This window comes from Cydia strobilella, chromosome 10 (assembly GCF_947568885.1).
Source record: "Cydia strobilella chromosome 10, ilCydStro3.1, whole genome shotgun sequence".
NCBI lineage: Eukaryota > Metazoa > Arthropoda > Insecta > Lepidoptera > Tortricidae > Cydia > Cydia strobilella.
The window spans coordinates 19104273-19120645 of NC_086050.1; the positions used below are offsets into that span (position 1 = coordinate 19104273).

Here is a 16373-nt window from a genome sequence, read left to right on the forward strand (position 1 = left end):
GGGCAATTCACCTCCCACTATTCCGCAATGCGAGTACTCCATGCCCGAGGTGCGCTTTACGCAAAGCGCAGTAAGGCGTGCACTCTTTGCCCTCAACGTCAAGAAGTCCAGTGGGTCAGACGGTATTCCTGCTGTTGTGCTAAAAACGTGCGCTCCAGAGTTGACTCCGGTTCTGACGCGACTATTCTCGCTCTCATACCGCTCAGGGAAATTCCCGTCTTCCTGGAAGATTGCCTGGGTTCACCCTATACCAAAAAAGGGTGACCGTACCGACCCTTCCAACTATCGGCCTATTGCGATCACCTCCCTGCTCTCTAAAGTAATGGAGCGTGTGGTAAACAACCAGCTCCTTAAGTACCTCGAAGACCACCAGCTAATTAGCGACCGGCAATACGGGTTTCGCCGTGGTCGCGGCGCGGGAGACCTTCTTGTTTACCTCACTCACCGATGGGCCACCGCCATAGAGAGCAAGGGAGAGGCACTGGCTGTTAGCCTGGATATCGCAAAGGCCTTCGATAGGGTTTGGCATAAGGCACTTCTTTCCAAACTTCCCTCGTACGGGCTTCCTAAGGGGTTGTGCACATGGGTCTCCAGCTTTCTATCTGGGCGTAGCATTTCAGTCGTCACTGACGGAATATGCTCGGATTATAAGCCTATAAACGCTGGAGTACCCCAAGGATCTGTACTATCGCCTACCCTGTTCCTTCTGCATATCAATGATATGTTATTAACTAACAATATTCATTGCTATGCAGACGACAGCACTGGCGATAGCTGTTATACAGGTCGTGCAAACGCCCCCCCTGAGCAGGTGTCGGAGTGCAGGATGCGACTTGTGTCTGAGATCGAGACGTCCCTTGAACAGGTCTCCGAATGAGGTAGACGTAACCTCGTCCAGTTCAACCCCAGTAAGACACAAGTCTGCGCGTTCTCCGCCAAAAAAACCCCATTTGTCACGGCGCCAAAGTTTCAGGGCATTCCCCTTACCACCGCTAAAAGTATCGGGATACTTGGTGTCGACATTACGAACGAAGTCCAGTTTCGTAGTCATCTGGAACAAAAAGCCAAACTGACCTCCAATAAGCTTGGGGTGCTTAACAGAGCCAAACAGTACTTCACACCGGGTCACCGACTTTTGTTATATAAAGCGCAGGTTCGACCCCATATGGAGTACTGTTCTCATCTCTGGTCTGGCGCTCCACAATACCAGCTCCTTCCCCTTGACTCCATCCAACGTCGGGCAGTTCGTATTGTCGGCAATTCCGAACTTACTGACGGCTTAAAACCTCTTAGTCTTCGGAGAGACGTTGGCTCTCTTTGCATGTTCTACCGTCTGTACCTATACAATGGGGAATGTTCCGAAGAACTTTTTGATCTGGTGCCATCGTCTCGTTTCTATCACCGCACCTCCCGCCAAAGGAGCAAAGCTCATCCTCACTTCTTAGACACATGGCACACCATGAATAAGCGGGCATCCCGCTCGTTTCTTCCCAGAACGTGCAGAATGTGGAATGAGTTGCCTCCTGAGGTATTTCCTTTGTGCTACGACATGGGATTCTTCAAGAAGCGGGTATTTAGGGTTCTCAAGGGTCGGAAATGCTTAAGTGGCTCCTGTGATGTTGCTTACGTCCATGGGCGACGATGACTGCTTCCCATCAGGCGGCTCGTCTGCTCGTTTGCTGAATATCACATAAAAAATAAAATAAAAAAGAATATAAAAATAATATCACAGAAAAGGTTTAGAATCCCTGATATTTTGGAATTCTTAAGTCTCATATGATATCCGCACCGAATATGGCGATCGTATATGATATGTCTACATGCCAGAGTGATAATGACATCGTCTATCTCTTTCTTCCGGTGTTAATATTTGACACTTATTTTTTCACGTGAATAAAGCCATTCATAAAGTCGGACCAACAGGCCAATTCGAACGAACACTGACATTAAATTGATATTTGAATTATGTTATTTAACTAATCATGCGTCTCGACTGCACCAATATATATAATAAAGAATGGACAAGTATAGTATAAATTTTCTCAGATGATTTTTTCGGCCTAATATTTATGTTAAACAAAAACCTTTTGTTTCTTTTAAGAGCGGTCTTCAGAACGTGCCAAAGCAACACGTCACTTAAAAAAACGGACAAGTGCTAGTCTAACTCGCCCACCGAGGGTTCCGTACTTTTTAGTATTAGTTGCTTCCGTCTGTCTGTCTGTCACCAGGCTGTATCTCATGAACCGTGATAGCTAAACTGTTGAATTTTTCACAGATGATGTATTTCTGTTGCCGCTATAACAACAAATACTGAAAAATGTTAATATATTTATCCTTTTTTATTGTGGGACGTATTACAATCTATAAATTGTATATACAGATGTCAATCACAATGAAAAAATCAACGATCAATTGGTAACGCATTGGACCGGCAATCCAAGGATGTGGGTTCGAGTCCCACGTTGACCAGAGTTTGATCATCGTTGATTTTTTCATTGTGATTGACATCTGTATATAGAATTTATAAATACTAAAAAGTACGGTACCCTCGGTGGGCGAGGCCGATAATATTTGTTTGTGTGCGTATGTGTACTTGTGAAGGCATAATGTTTGTCGTAGTGTGCGTGACCGCTATAGATGGCGCCCCTATGTGGGGTCCTACATTCGAAATCGGATCGGATAATTTGAAAACGCTATAACAATCACGGTTTCACATACACAACGATTGTATGATTTGTATAGCGGCGGCTACCTAGCCACTGGAACCTTCCAGTGGCTTCGTAAGCCAAGCCGATGCATGTGGATTAATGCATGCCAGAGGTACACAATAGATTTATTTGTGACCTTTGACTACGGCCCTTCAGGCAAGCTTACAACAGTCCGTCCGTCCGTCCGTCATCTTCCAAATTTATTATAGCATTGATATGTAGCAATTATCGTTGATGATGGGGTCTAATGATATAGGTACGCATTTGTTCCCAATGATGTACATTCCATCAGATATATCGGAGCGGTCAAGGTGCTCAAAAATATCTAAATGCATTCTATATTGTTATGACCCTGCCTGTGAAGCCGATGGTCCTGGGTTCGAATCCCGGTAAGGGCATTCATATTTGTGATGTGTGTTCCTAAGTCATGGGTGTTTCCACTGTTTTCTATGTATTTAAGTATCTATATATTATATATATCGTTGTCTGAGTACCCATAACACAAGTTGCTTGGGCTTACCGTGGGACTTAGTCAATCTGTGTAAGAATGTCCTATAAAATTTTATTTTAATTTATTTAAAAAAAATATTCTAAGTCTTTCTAACACAATAGACGTTTAGATATAAGTGGACATCTCGGCCGCTCCGATATAATATAGCGACTGTACAATGAAGATTGTGAGTCATGCTTTCATCTCCCAATTAAATGTGAAAGTATGTGTTTTGATTGCTGCTTCATAATTCAAAAAGGGCTGAATTAATTTTAGGCTAACCTGGAAATCGTTTTAATACCGAAACTCGAAACTCAACTTCGGCCCGCATATCGAGTCGAAAGCACAGTTAGCGGCAAAAAAGCTAGGCATCCTCAACAAGGTGAGGCAGTATTTTACACCTAGGCAGCTGCTCGACCTTTACCAAGCACAAGTCCGATCGTGTGTAGAATACTGTTCTCATCTGTGGGATGGCTCTGCAAAGTACCAGCTTGAGGCGCTCGAGTCAGTTGAGAGGAGGGCCAAGAGAATCATCAATGACAGCAATCTGACGAATGCTCGACTCCAAAGTCTGGAGCATCGTCGCAAGGTTGCCAGCCTGACGATCTTTTATAGGATACATTTCGGAGAGTGTGCCGAGGAACTGCACAACCTTATTCCTCCGTCCCATTTTTACCATCGGACCACAAGACAAACGGCACTCCGGCATCGCTTCATGGTAGGAACTCCATAAATACGCACGAAGCGTTTTGCTTCCACATTTCTTATGCGAACTGCCAAGGAGTGGAACGCCCTGCCCGAGTCTGTGTTTCCGCATGAGTACAATTTGGGGCTCTTCAAGGCAAGAGTTAATAGGTATCTCATAGGTAAGCGTGCTCCACCGTAGACCACATCATCACTTACCATCAGGTGGGATCGTGGTTAAACGCCTGCCTACTCATCATAAAAAAAAATACCTTAATTTGGTCCTTAGTCCTAAATGCGAGTAATCCGAGTTTAACAAATTCCCTTCAAACCGACATAACAAACAGCAATTAATTTCATTTCAGCCTTAAGTTCACCTTCAACTAATATAGTAAACACTGCCATTGTTAATGATTGTCAATTAGAAGCACAATAAAATCTAATATTACCCACGTGCATCACGACCGCAATCAGGTTGTATTAATTGTTGATTCTCATCATCATCTTCCTCGCGTTATCCCGGCATTTTGCCACGGCTCATGGGAGCCTCGGGTCCGCTTGACAACTAATCCTAAGAATTGGCGTAGGCACTAGTTTTTACGAAAGCGATTGCCATCTGACCTTCCAACCCAGAGGGGGAAACTAGGCCTTGTTAGGATTAGTCCGGTTTCCTCACGATGTATTCCTCCACCGAAAAGCGACTGGTATAAATATCAAATGATATTCCATACATAAGTTCCGATAAACTCATTGGTACGAGCCGGGGGTTTGAACCCGCGACCTCCGGATTGAAAGTCGCACGCTCTTACCGCTAGGCCACCAGCGCTTAATTGTTGATTCTAACAATCATAATTTAATCTTTTGGACGCAAATGATGGATATATCGGCACCGCATGTTCAACGCCAAAGACGGATTATTCGGTCAAAGATTACTATATAAGACAAATAATTATTCTCCCGTTGCGTCAAATTTATTTCACAGTTCTTATTTATTTATTAAATTTATTTACATACAAGATACAGGGTGGGCCAGTGATAAATGCATTAAAAATTTTTTTTATTAAATAATTAATTATGTTTTTAAATAAAAATTATAATTAGAATTTGGGATAAAGAAATAAATTTAACGTTTTAAAAATTAAATCATCAAGATGTCGTTTCGGAGCCAGGAAATCTCTTTACACGAAAGTCTTTCAAAATTTACAAGCAAGACTGAAAGAGTGCCGCAACCGCTACGGACGACATCTTGATGATTTAATTTTTAAAACGTAAAATTTATTTCTTTATCCCAAATTCTGATTATAATTTTTTTTTTAAACAAAAATTTATTATTTAATTAAAAAAATTTAAATGCATTTATCACTGGCCCAACCTGTATATACAGTGGTACTACGTACTATTTAAGTAGTTATATATAGGTATTGTACCTGCTAAGCGGGCGAGGTGTCAAAACAACTATCTTAATAGGTACTATGCAAGTAATTTTGAACACCACACTCGCTTTTGGCTATTTGGCCATTTTCGCAGTTTTTGAATTTCATCTATAGGTAATAAATTTAATTCAAGTCGGTGTGAAACACACAGTGTAAAATTCATATTATAAAGCCCAATATTAATACGGTACGGAACGGAACGGTATATTTATACCAAAGATAGATATAACTCCGTAATAGATAGATACAGTCTAAGGAAAAAACGTGCCTCGAAAATCAAGAAAATTTGATTCTCGTTCAGAGAGCGCTACTAGTTTTGGCCTACAGTCGTATAGATGGCGTTGACGGTTTCGTTTGTTATTTAACAATTTTAACGCATATCAGTGAAAGAACATGGGTCAAAATCATAAAAATAATTAATGCAAATAAAAAAAATCATTTATCTATATTTAAATACATTCTATCGTATTTTTATAAATCTTCATTTTTAGTTTTAAAGTGTGTCGACAGATGGCAGTGAATTTACTGGGGTTACAAAATTTACTATGACAGTACCGCTCTAGTATAAGTTACTCTATGTTTATTCGGTCTGTGATTAGGCCGGGCTCTTTCACGTGTCAATTAAATTCATTTGGTGCTAATGGTGCTATTAATATTTATAGCTTGTTAAAACCGTAATTTTGACGGATAGATCATTTAAATATTTTAGTGACTTAGGTATGTAACGCAAATATGCGCCTACGATCGACCGTGACGTCTCAATGTTGAACCAAACAATTACATAATTGTTATAATGTTTAAATACTTTAAATACTTCTGGTGTTCGGACATGTTTGACCTCCGAAACACAAAATATACGTTTGCGTTGCTATCATAAATAATATGTACGCTGAACTTTTAATTACTAAAATATTAATAAAAATAATTTTGAGGTCTCTTCCACATTCCATAATTGGATGTGATTCAACAAATATTGCGACTTTTGAAGTCACACGTGTCAAATAATCCTTCCATTAAATTGACTTTATCCAAAACTGATGATTTTTTGTAATTTTGGGTTAATTTTATTGTTTATAAAAATTTACATGTAAAAGTGCATCTGTGGCCTATTTGCTGAATAAATGTTTGATGTTAAATACTTATTTGTGGTATTTCATGTAAAAAGGGACCTTATTGTCGATGGCGCTTGCGCCATTATTAACGATGCTCCGATATAAATACAATGCCGCGCGACGTTGTGCGGCGTAAACGCCATCGACAATAAGGTCCGTTTTCATAGAAAATGCCCCATTTATTTTACAGGATTCGTGTTTTACGTCATTATTGGTGCCACGTTTACTATTATGAAAACACGTTTACTATTTTTTTATTATGAAAATTAAACAAACTTATTTCTATGAATCCCATAATAAAATTATGATTTAATGCTTGTTAAGGCCAATTGTCATGTACGAATTTAGGGTAGGTATTTTTGCAATGGATTGCAACATTGACGAACTTGTTTATTAAACAGGTTTATAATTATCAATCGCCATAACAACGAGAACTAATTTATCTCAGACGACTCAGAAGATTCACCGCGAAGAATGCGGATGTAGGTAAGTACATAATGTACGTAATATATGATTTACATGCCCGGGGCGATGATAATGACAATTTATTACATACGTTTTACATGCCATCTGATTACATATTGTTTATTTTACAGCATTGATGCGCTGTTTACATTTGAATGCGAGATAAGTCAATGTTATGTAATGATGAATATATTTGCCTACTGTGAAAGAAGGAACAGGTATCTCTAAAAATAATTGAAATCAAAATTACAAACTATTATTATTTTTTTATTAAATATTTTGATTTTGGGGTTTTTTTTTTTTTGTTTTTTTTTTAAGTAACAAATACTATACATAAATTAAAAACTGTAATAGATGTCATATATTAAAGAAAAAGGAAAAAGGACCACTGGAGGGCTTCGTCACTTTTTCTTTAATATATGACATCTATTACAGTTTTTAAAAACTAAACTTAAAAATAAACTATAAATAAAAAATTTGCCCCAAATCACCGTCTATTGGCAGCGTGCCCAGAAGGCTGGCAGCATTGCCACGTTGTATGGCAATGCTGATCCGCTGTGCTAGATATGAACCAGCCCTCTGGTCACGCGTCAACTCTACTAACCTGCGGCTACATTCCTTAAAAACTCTATGGGCACTTTCCCCCCAAGGCCCCATAGTTTCAACCCCAAACGGCTCAAATATGCAAACACTATTTATGGTTGCATACTTGCGTCGCTTGAGGAGCTCGGCCGAATTGGCAGCCGAACCAGCCTTCACTGCGGTGCCATGGAGATGGGATAGCGCTAGGGTATCGGCACAGGTTGCGTCCCAAACCAACGGCCGTCCCATCTTCCATGGCACGAGGGTCATGCCGTCGGGCCTTTTACCGTCATCGCGGGCGAGGCCGGTCGGTTCCAAAACCGCCGGTGCTCCCGCACTGGCTAAGGCCCGACGGATGATATCATTAAGGCCAGCATGGCGGGGATGAATGATGAATTATTTATAGGATTAAGTGCATCAATTATTTGATAAAAAGTAATTCGGCTAGTATTAAAATGATTACAAACCATAACATACATTTTTATAGACTGCAGTTTAGTGCCACTTAACTAAAATAGTTAGTAAAAATTGTTTGTTTCACAAGAAGGCAGAGTTGTTGTTAAACCCCTCGTGCCAATATGGATACCCGCTAATATTGATAACAAGCAATGGGGTTGGCAACTGTCAAAGGTTTGCAGAGATGGCGCCATCATAGCTTGCCCCTTTTTCTATGCAATTTGGCTTAAAGGGCTGGCATCCAGGAGCGGTATTTGACATGCGTTAAGTGACGTTTCGTGTTGAACTTCAGTTGAATGGAAGAAATCGTGTGTTGTCGAATAGGTAAATTTGACATTAGCAATACACAGTTAGGTGACAACGAAACCAAACCGAACCACGCCGAGTTCAGAGTTATTTTAAACCGTATAGTAGTAAGAAAACAAAGTTGATTTTTGCTGCATAATTTTTTCAATGAATGAGTTTTGGTTGTACCAAATGATACTTTCCACAGTTGATGAACAAATGATTCATTCCACTGTTGAACTGATGTTGAAGCCGAAACTGACAGTTGTGCATCTCGAATAGGGCCCCTGGGCATTATAAAAACAAAAATTTGACACAATTCTAGGGATTGACAGGGCAAGCTATGCTGGCGCCATGTGCTAATTATTTCGATCGGCCAACCCCATTAAGAGATTCCAAAATTGGACCATGAGCTTAGCGAGAAGATTCCAGAATCTACAAGGGTTTCAAAGCATGGTGGCGCAGTAGCGCCAAATTCCTTTTCGGCATTCGGAAAGGAATTTGGCGCAGTATTAGCGCCACCAAAGCACGAGGGGTAACAAACTATGCTACAGACTGAAATTCGAAATTTATCATTACACCAACGCGAGGAAAATACTAATTGAACATTATTATTAATTGAATACTAATTTTACATTAGAAACATTACAATAAGTACTAGTGGTTCTGTGAGCAGACCTCGCGAACCCTCATGGCTCCGCCATTTTGAAAATTTCCGAAAAATGAATCGACATAAAACTATTTAATTCTTGAACTTGCTCACAAAATTTTAAGAAAATCGGTTGAGAAATGCGACCTGTAGACGAGAACATTCGGACATACGAAAGCATTTTTGTCCAAGCTGAAACGGAGACCTTCGCTGACGCTCGGTCAACAAACAGGCAACACACAAGGTAAGTCCTTCTGTAAACACATGATTATAAATGCAATAAATTTATGAATTAAATGAATTATACAGCAAGTAGGCAACAAGTGCCTACTTCAAAATAATAGCAAAAAGTTTCGCGTCGTGAGAGTTGCGTTACAAAATTATGTCATCAAATTAGACAATCAATGATAATGATAATGATATTCATATCAATCAATCAATATCTTTAATGTCAAAAACACATGTCAAAAATTACAATACAAATAAAATTTAAAATACACAACTTACACTAAATTAAATAACAAAACCAGATAACAAAATAGTAATGATTATACATATGTATACGGGATGGAAAAAATAAGGGATTATAAAGGTACTAACTAGGTACAGTGCAGTCAAGGAAATTTGACTGCAGGCACGAAATGGGTCGAAAATTTAATTATTTGACTGTACCAAAGAATCTATCTTTGACTGATGTACCTAGTAACCTACCTACCTAGCATAAAATAGGTTACGATTATTGGTATTTTATTATTTATTTAATAAGGTACTTAATAAGTATTTTTTAAATAGTGCTTTTATTAAAAAGTAAAAAGTGAATTAACATTAAATAAGTACAAGTTACAACTAGGGACCTACTTAAAAATAAAATTAATATTTAATAATATTTGGCATTTTCTATAAAAAGGGACCTTATTGTCGATGGCGCTTACGCCATTATTAACGATGCTCCGATATAAAAACACAATGCCGCGCGACGCTGTGCGGCGTAAGCGCCATCGACAATAAGGTCCCTTTGCATAGAAATCGCCCCAATATGAAATCGAAATTAAATAATATATATATACAAGGTATATTTTCATAATTTACAACTAAAACCATAAATAAGACGGACCGGCGAACAGCGGAGTCTTAGTAATAGGGTTCCGTTTTTACCCTTTTGGTACGGAACCCTAACAAGAGTTGCAGTTTCGCATTTTATTTTTATCGAGAAACAACCTCCTACTTTAATAGCATAATTTCGCCAACTCACACACCGGGGGTGTAGCTCAGATGGTAGAGCGCTCGCTTAGCATGCGAGAGGTACGGGGATCGATACCCCGCACCTCCAACTGTAAAGTTCGCTTTTTTTTTTTTTTTTACAAAAAAATTAATGACAAACTAGTTTTATTTTTTTAGATTTAAATATGGATTAAGCCAAGCCAACACAATTCACACTGAAGTTTTTTTTATAAGTAATCATAATCGTAAAGTAAAATTGTTTTATGCCTCATTAATTAAGTATTCATTTATATTTAAACTAGCTTTTGCCCGCGACTTCGTCTGCGTGGACTTAGTAACCTCAGCTAGAGTAAGAATAGCGCCTGGAGAAAATCTTATAGCAATTATTCAATTTGAGCATATTATGCACACAAATTAGCAGACACTTCATTAATTATCTCAATTCCACCCCGCTTTTTACTTTCTTAAGGGATGATTTTCGGGATAAAAACTATCCTATGTCCTTCTCAGGGACTCAACCTATCTCTATGCCAAATTTCATCTAAATCGATTCAGCGGTTTAAGCGTGAAGAGGAAACACACAGACAGACAGACAGACTTTCGCATTTATAATATTAGTATGGATTTGTCCTTTAAACGCATTTATAACATTTAGAATTCAATGGAAAGGAAACCCATAAGTCATCTTAAAGATTATCTTTTAACTATTTTTTAATGCTTTCAATTACCTTAATTATTATCAAAAACGAATAAATAATGTTTAATTGACCAGAAAGCTTATAAAATAGCATCGCCTTGAGGCGGATCGTTATATTCGTATTATAAATTAGGTTAATCATGAATTAATCGTTGGCTGCACCGATTTCGATGCGGTTAGTGAATAGAGTGATCTAATTTCGGCCTTGCGTGATTCTAATCTAGAACTTAATATAACATTTAAGTTTAAGAAGGTTATAGGGCGAAAGGTTATGTATGGTCGATGATTAGTTACAAGCATATATTATACAGTGTGGAAAAAATAAGGGATTATGAATGGAAACAAGTGAAATTATTGATAGTTGATTTTATATTTAAAAGTTTATTATTTTAAATTCATCATATTATGTAAAATGTTATATTATTTCAAACAGATTTTTTATTTTATTTATAATGAATATTAGGTTAGGTACCTACTTTCGATGTACGATAGGGGTTGTCTCAAAAGAAGCATTGTACTCGTAATATCAAATATGTAACTAAACTTTTATCTTAGCCTCGTAAAGCTCAATGTATGCATTATTATGTCATTATTCGTTGCAATCTAATTAGAACCTTTTATGAACCAAATAAAGTAGCATTTTTATTTGTTTGATTGCTTTCTCAAACAATCGGAATTCATTTATAATATTTAATAACTTGTTACAAATTCAATTACAGACATCACAGTAACATATCAGACACTCGCACACTTATCACACACACTTTTACATTTCCGCGGCAATTTGATGATTTGTTTTAGTTTTAGTCTTTGTTTTAGTTTTAGTCTTAAGTTTAGTTCGTTTTGGCTCTTTTTTTCTGTAACTTCGTAATAAATAGATTTAAAAATGGCGGTAGTTAATATTTTGTTTGTCTTAATTTTTTATGTTTAATAATGTTTGTATTTTTATGTTAATGTAAATTTATTTGTGAATCGTTGGCGTACGTGTCGCCATTATTTTTAGGTTAAGCCAGGTCCCCACAGAAAACCAGTGCCACGGTTTGCCGCGGCACTATGCTGAGTGGGGATCCTTTTTGGCGTCCAAATGTTTTTTTGTCTGCATGCTTTTCTTTTTTATGTACCTACTATTGTTGTGGCGTCAAATAAATGTATTTTCTTTCTTTCTTTCTTTCTTTCTTTCTTTCAATAATGTATAAATATAACAACGTGCAAGTTAAAAATACTAAAACTTTGTATGGTGGGCCTTACATGATTAAAACCATATTCCAGAGATATTTAAACAAAAAAACGACTCTATTGCAAATTATCAACGTTACGAGTATATAGTTTGTCAAAGGACTGTCTCATTTCAAACATAGACGGAGAGAATCATAATATCTTTGTCTTACACTAGTACTACCCAAAAAAAAAGGATGAGTATAGTTCTTTTTGTTCTTAGTTACTGCCAATTTGGTTTGACCAACTATAGGTACCTATATGCTTTATGTTACATCATTTATAGGTATTTTTAATTTATATTTATATTATTTGCATGACTAAATTGTATTTCAATAATTATGTACTGTTTTGCTATTTGCATGTATAAATTTGCCAGCGCTTTGGTGCAAACTGTAATGCTGTGTAAATATGTTGTTATAATAATAAATAAATAATAAATAAATAATTTAATTATAATATGTAGTTTATGCCAAGCATTAATAAAATAACAGATAAGGCTAAAAATACCTTACCCGGATCAAAGATGGAGGGATATACGATATACAGGGTGACTAACCTAATTGTTATAACCTAAACTGTATAGTCTTGTCAGCAAATCCTTATCGATTGTTAATATAATGAATACCATGATAAAACGCATTCAAGCTTCAAGTTAAATAGTGTAGGAGTGTCGCTCGTGCGCGCACTAAATACCTGCAAAATGTCGGCGCCCGGCAACCATCTTTGAATACGTTAACGTGTTCCATTTTCAAACTCGTTGATTAGGCGAATAATAATATAATTGACAGAGTAATGAGGATTTATTAATTAGTGTTAGTTAAGCTCGTTTTAAAGGAAAGAAAATAAAAAAAAACATTGAGAAATAAAAGGAAGACATGAGTGTATGATACTACTTTTCCATTCCTCCTCTTCGTTTTAGCGTTTCCCTGGTTGCATCCTAAAGAAACCCAAGCGTTCACTTCAATTTGCAATTTAGTCCCAAGAACTGGCGCAAGCTAAATTTTTACAATACAAGTTACTAGGTTACTACAATATCCGTATGGATTATATCCGTATATCCGTATCAAATTAACTGTATGATTGAACTACCATGTGTTTGGTGGTAAAAATCATGTGTTCGATGTGCTGTATGAAGCAGAAAAATACATTCTCTAAAAAATCTAAAATATTACCTAAAATTCAGAATCCTTATCTTTCACAGATAGGAGTTTAAAGTACAATGACCCTAACTGTTATTTTAAATTCGACCAAGAGCATGTCGGGCCATGCTCAGAGTACGGTTCCGTAGTTAGGTAGTTACCATTCTGTCAGAATAGGCTAAATGGGAGCTATTAGTGAGTATTTACAAGCAAGCAAGGGTTCCTAGTGGACTACGGAACCCTAAAAAACGGATCCGTATTTTTATTAGACTTACTAATGCAAAAAAATACGCTTTTGGAACAACACTTTAACCTTGCATCCATTTAGTTACAAAAAGGAAAAATATCTGACCATAACACCTCATTTTTAGGGTTCCGTACCTCAAAAGGAAAAAACGGCACCCTTATAGGATCACTCGTGCGTCTGTCTGTCCGTCTGTCACAGTCACAGCCTATTTTCTCCGAAATTACTGGACCAATTAATTGAAATTTGGTACACATGTGTAAGTTTGTGACCCAAAGACGGACACATAACGTAAACAAATGAATTTGTTTACGTTAAAAACATGGGGGCCACTTTTGAGGGGTAAATGAGAAAATTAATAAATAAAGTTTTTCAAACCATATCGTGTGACATATCAGATAAAATAGTTTATTGTGAGAATCTCAAATACATTTTTTTATCCAACACATAGTCCAGGAGTGCCCCCTCAGAGCCTACCCCGGAAGCCCCGATGACCTGTTCTCACTTACCCCTGACGCAGCCCAATGGCTGAGAACCTTGGATATAAACCTGTGACATACCTGTTATATTTTCGATTTATTTGTGACTTTTTATGCCATTCGATTAAATAAATAAACATTTTTTTATAATTTTAGGATAAACAGTTTAGAAGTTATTCAAGAAAATAGGCAAAAAATGTCCATTCCCCCCCTTTATCTCCGAAACTACTGGGTCGAAAATTTTGAAAAAAAATACACAAAATAGATCTTTACCTATAAGTTACAGGAAAATCTATTAGAAATGTGCAGTCAAGCGTGAGTCGGACTTAATTACTTAGTTTTTGATCCGACCCCTACGGGGTTTTTAAAGACAATTCACTCACGTTTCACATAAAAGATACATTGTTTAAATTGTGTAATGTACGGAACCCTTAGAACGCGAGTCCGACTTGCACTTGGCCGGTTTTTCAAATTGACATATAGATGTTAACCTATAAAATGAAGTTCAACAATAGATAAAGACGTGCTTGGCACTCGAGTCGTCACGACCTTTGCCACTAAACTTGAGCTTTAGCGATTTGAATGAGATTTAGATTTAAAGCGCGTGCGAAACTCGTTATTAAATGTACGAAGGACTTTTCTACGACTTTAAAGGAGTCTATATTTGCAGCCTCAGTTAAAACTGAAATACTCAGCTAGCTAGCTATACTATAAAACAAGTTTTTTTTTTATAAAAACAAACAAGTAAACCTACAAAATACAGCTATTTGCGTTCCTCATTAAAATATATAGTTTCTGAGTAAAATGGATGTTACATACGGGCAGGCAGACAGACAAAATACAAAATAATTTATTGTACGAAAGTGAGTATTAAAAATGATCCTTATGTTACATACACAAAGTGCGTTACAATCAGACCGACAGACGGACAAACCTTTTTGTCATTTTGTCCAAAAAAAACCTTTGAAATTGCAATTATTTCATCACTAGATTTGAATCAATGCGAATAGATGGATTTATAAAGCGCTTGGCCTTTTTGTGTCTGAGGCTCACACACAATGGCCACGCGCACAGGCACGAAGGCCACGTGCTCGCACAAAAGAAATAATGGCTTTTGTTTAACAGAATGCCATTGTTAGTACAGGTAAGTGAACGAGCTCAGTAATGATAGCGTTAACTAGAAATTATAGTAGAAACGCCCATCATTGCATTCCAACTCATAGTAAAGTTCACTGGTAGGTGTGCAGGTCTAGTCGGGCCGGGTTCATGCTGATGATGGTATCTAGGTACTGCTTCCAACAGTGGTCAGGGGTCAGGGGCAAGGCCGGATTGTGAAACTGATGAATACTTTTCAGTGATTCCCAAGAAAAGTCCCAGAGCTCGAGGGAGAGGAGTGTTAGGGTCGGCAACGCGCATGTAACTCCTCTGGAGTTGCAGGAGTACATAGGCTACGGAGACTGCTTAACATCAGGCGGGCCGTATGCTTGTTTGCCACCGACGTAGTATTAAAAAAAAGCGACTACGTAAGTATTTATATCCCGACCTATCATCATCATCATCATCATCAGCTTTTTGTCATCGCTTGGCAACTAATCCCAAGAATTGGCGTGGGCAGTTATTTTTACTAAAGCGACTGCCATCTGACTTTCCAACCCAGACGGAAAACTAGGCCTTATTGGGATTATTCCGGTTTCCTCACGGTTTTTTCCTTCACCGAAAAACTGGTACATATTAAATGAAATGTCATGTCATACATAAATTCATTGGTAAGAGTCAGTGTTTGAACTGCGTATATGAAACGCACATTTTGAGACAATATTTTTCAAACTTTTATATGATGTGAAACACTTGGGATCAGCACATAGATGGAAAAAAAATCACATCTCCCTGTATTCAGCTTCAAATATTTATTGTGTTAGTGTCGTTAGTTGAGCCGCTCAACTTGAGCGGAGGGGCAAAATCCGTGTAACTCGATAAAAAGATCAGCATTTGACTTGCTCATGCGAATATATTTTTTATTTGTATTATTTTTTTACTTTTTCAAAATGACTAAATGTTTCGTGACTCGCGATAAACCTGGTGCAGTCGGGTAAAAATTACAGGAAGTAGATTTTTAGTCTGATCATATTCCATGTATTGGCTTCTAAAATATTACAGGGTCAATATCAAACAAAAACTCGTACTATTTCCTAGCATTCTCGGAAAAAACAAAACTGTAGCCTTTGTAAGCGACTCTTCTGGTGAAAACGGCATCTATTCCAAATTAATTAAATATAACAAAATTTTTGTGAGACACAGACATATTAAATATATTAATAACGGGTCACACACGTGTTTTAAGTCGAAAACGCTCGACATGTTTCACTCCGTACCGAGACCGAGGAGCGTCATCAGGAGCTTGCGTCGACGGTGACGGTGTCTGCGCCGGTCCGTCACCGTCGACGCAAGCTCCTGATGACGCTCCTCGGTACGGAGTGAAACATGTCGAGCGTTTTCGACTTAAAACACGTG

The 16373-nt window shown here is 37.6% G+C and overlaps 1 protein-coding gene and 1 non-coding gene across 2 annotated transcripts in view; both read left to right on the forward strand.

Annotated features, from left to right (window-relative positions):
* LOC134744700 (superoxide dismutase [Cu-Zn]) overlaps positions 1–16373 on the forward strand; it is a 183509-nt gene that overhangs the window by 128159 nt on the left and 38977 nt on the right. The window lies entirely within an intron of this gene.
* On the forward strand, positions 10122–10194 carry Trnaa-agc (transfer RNA alanine (anticodon AGC)). Its single transcript has one exon. It is a non-coding gene; the product is annotated as a tRNA-Ala (tRNA).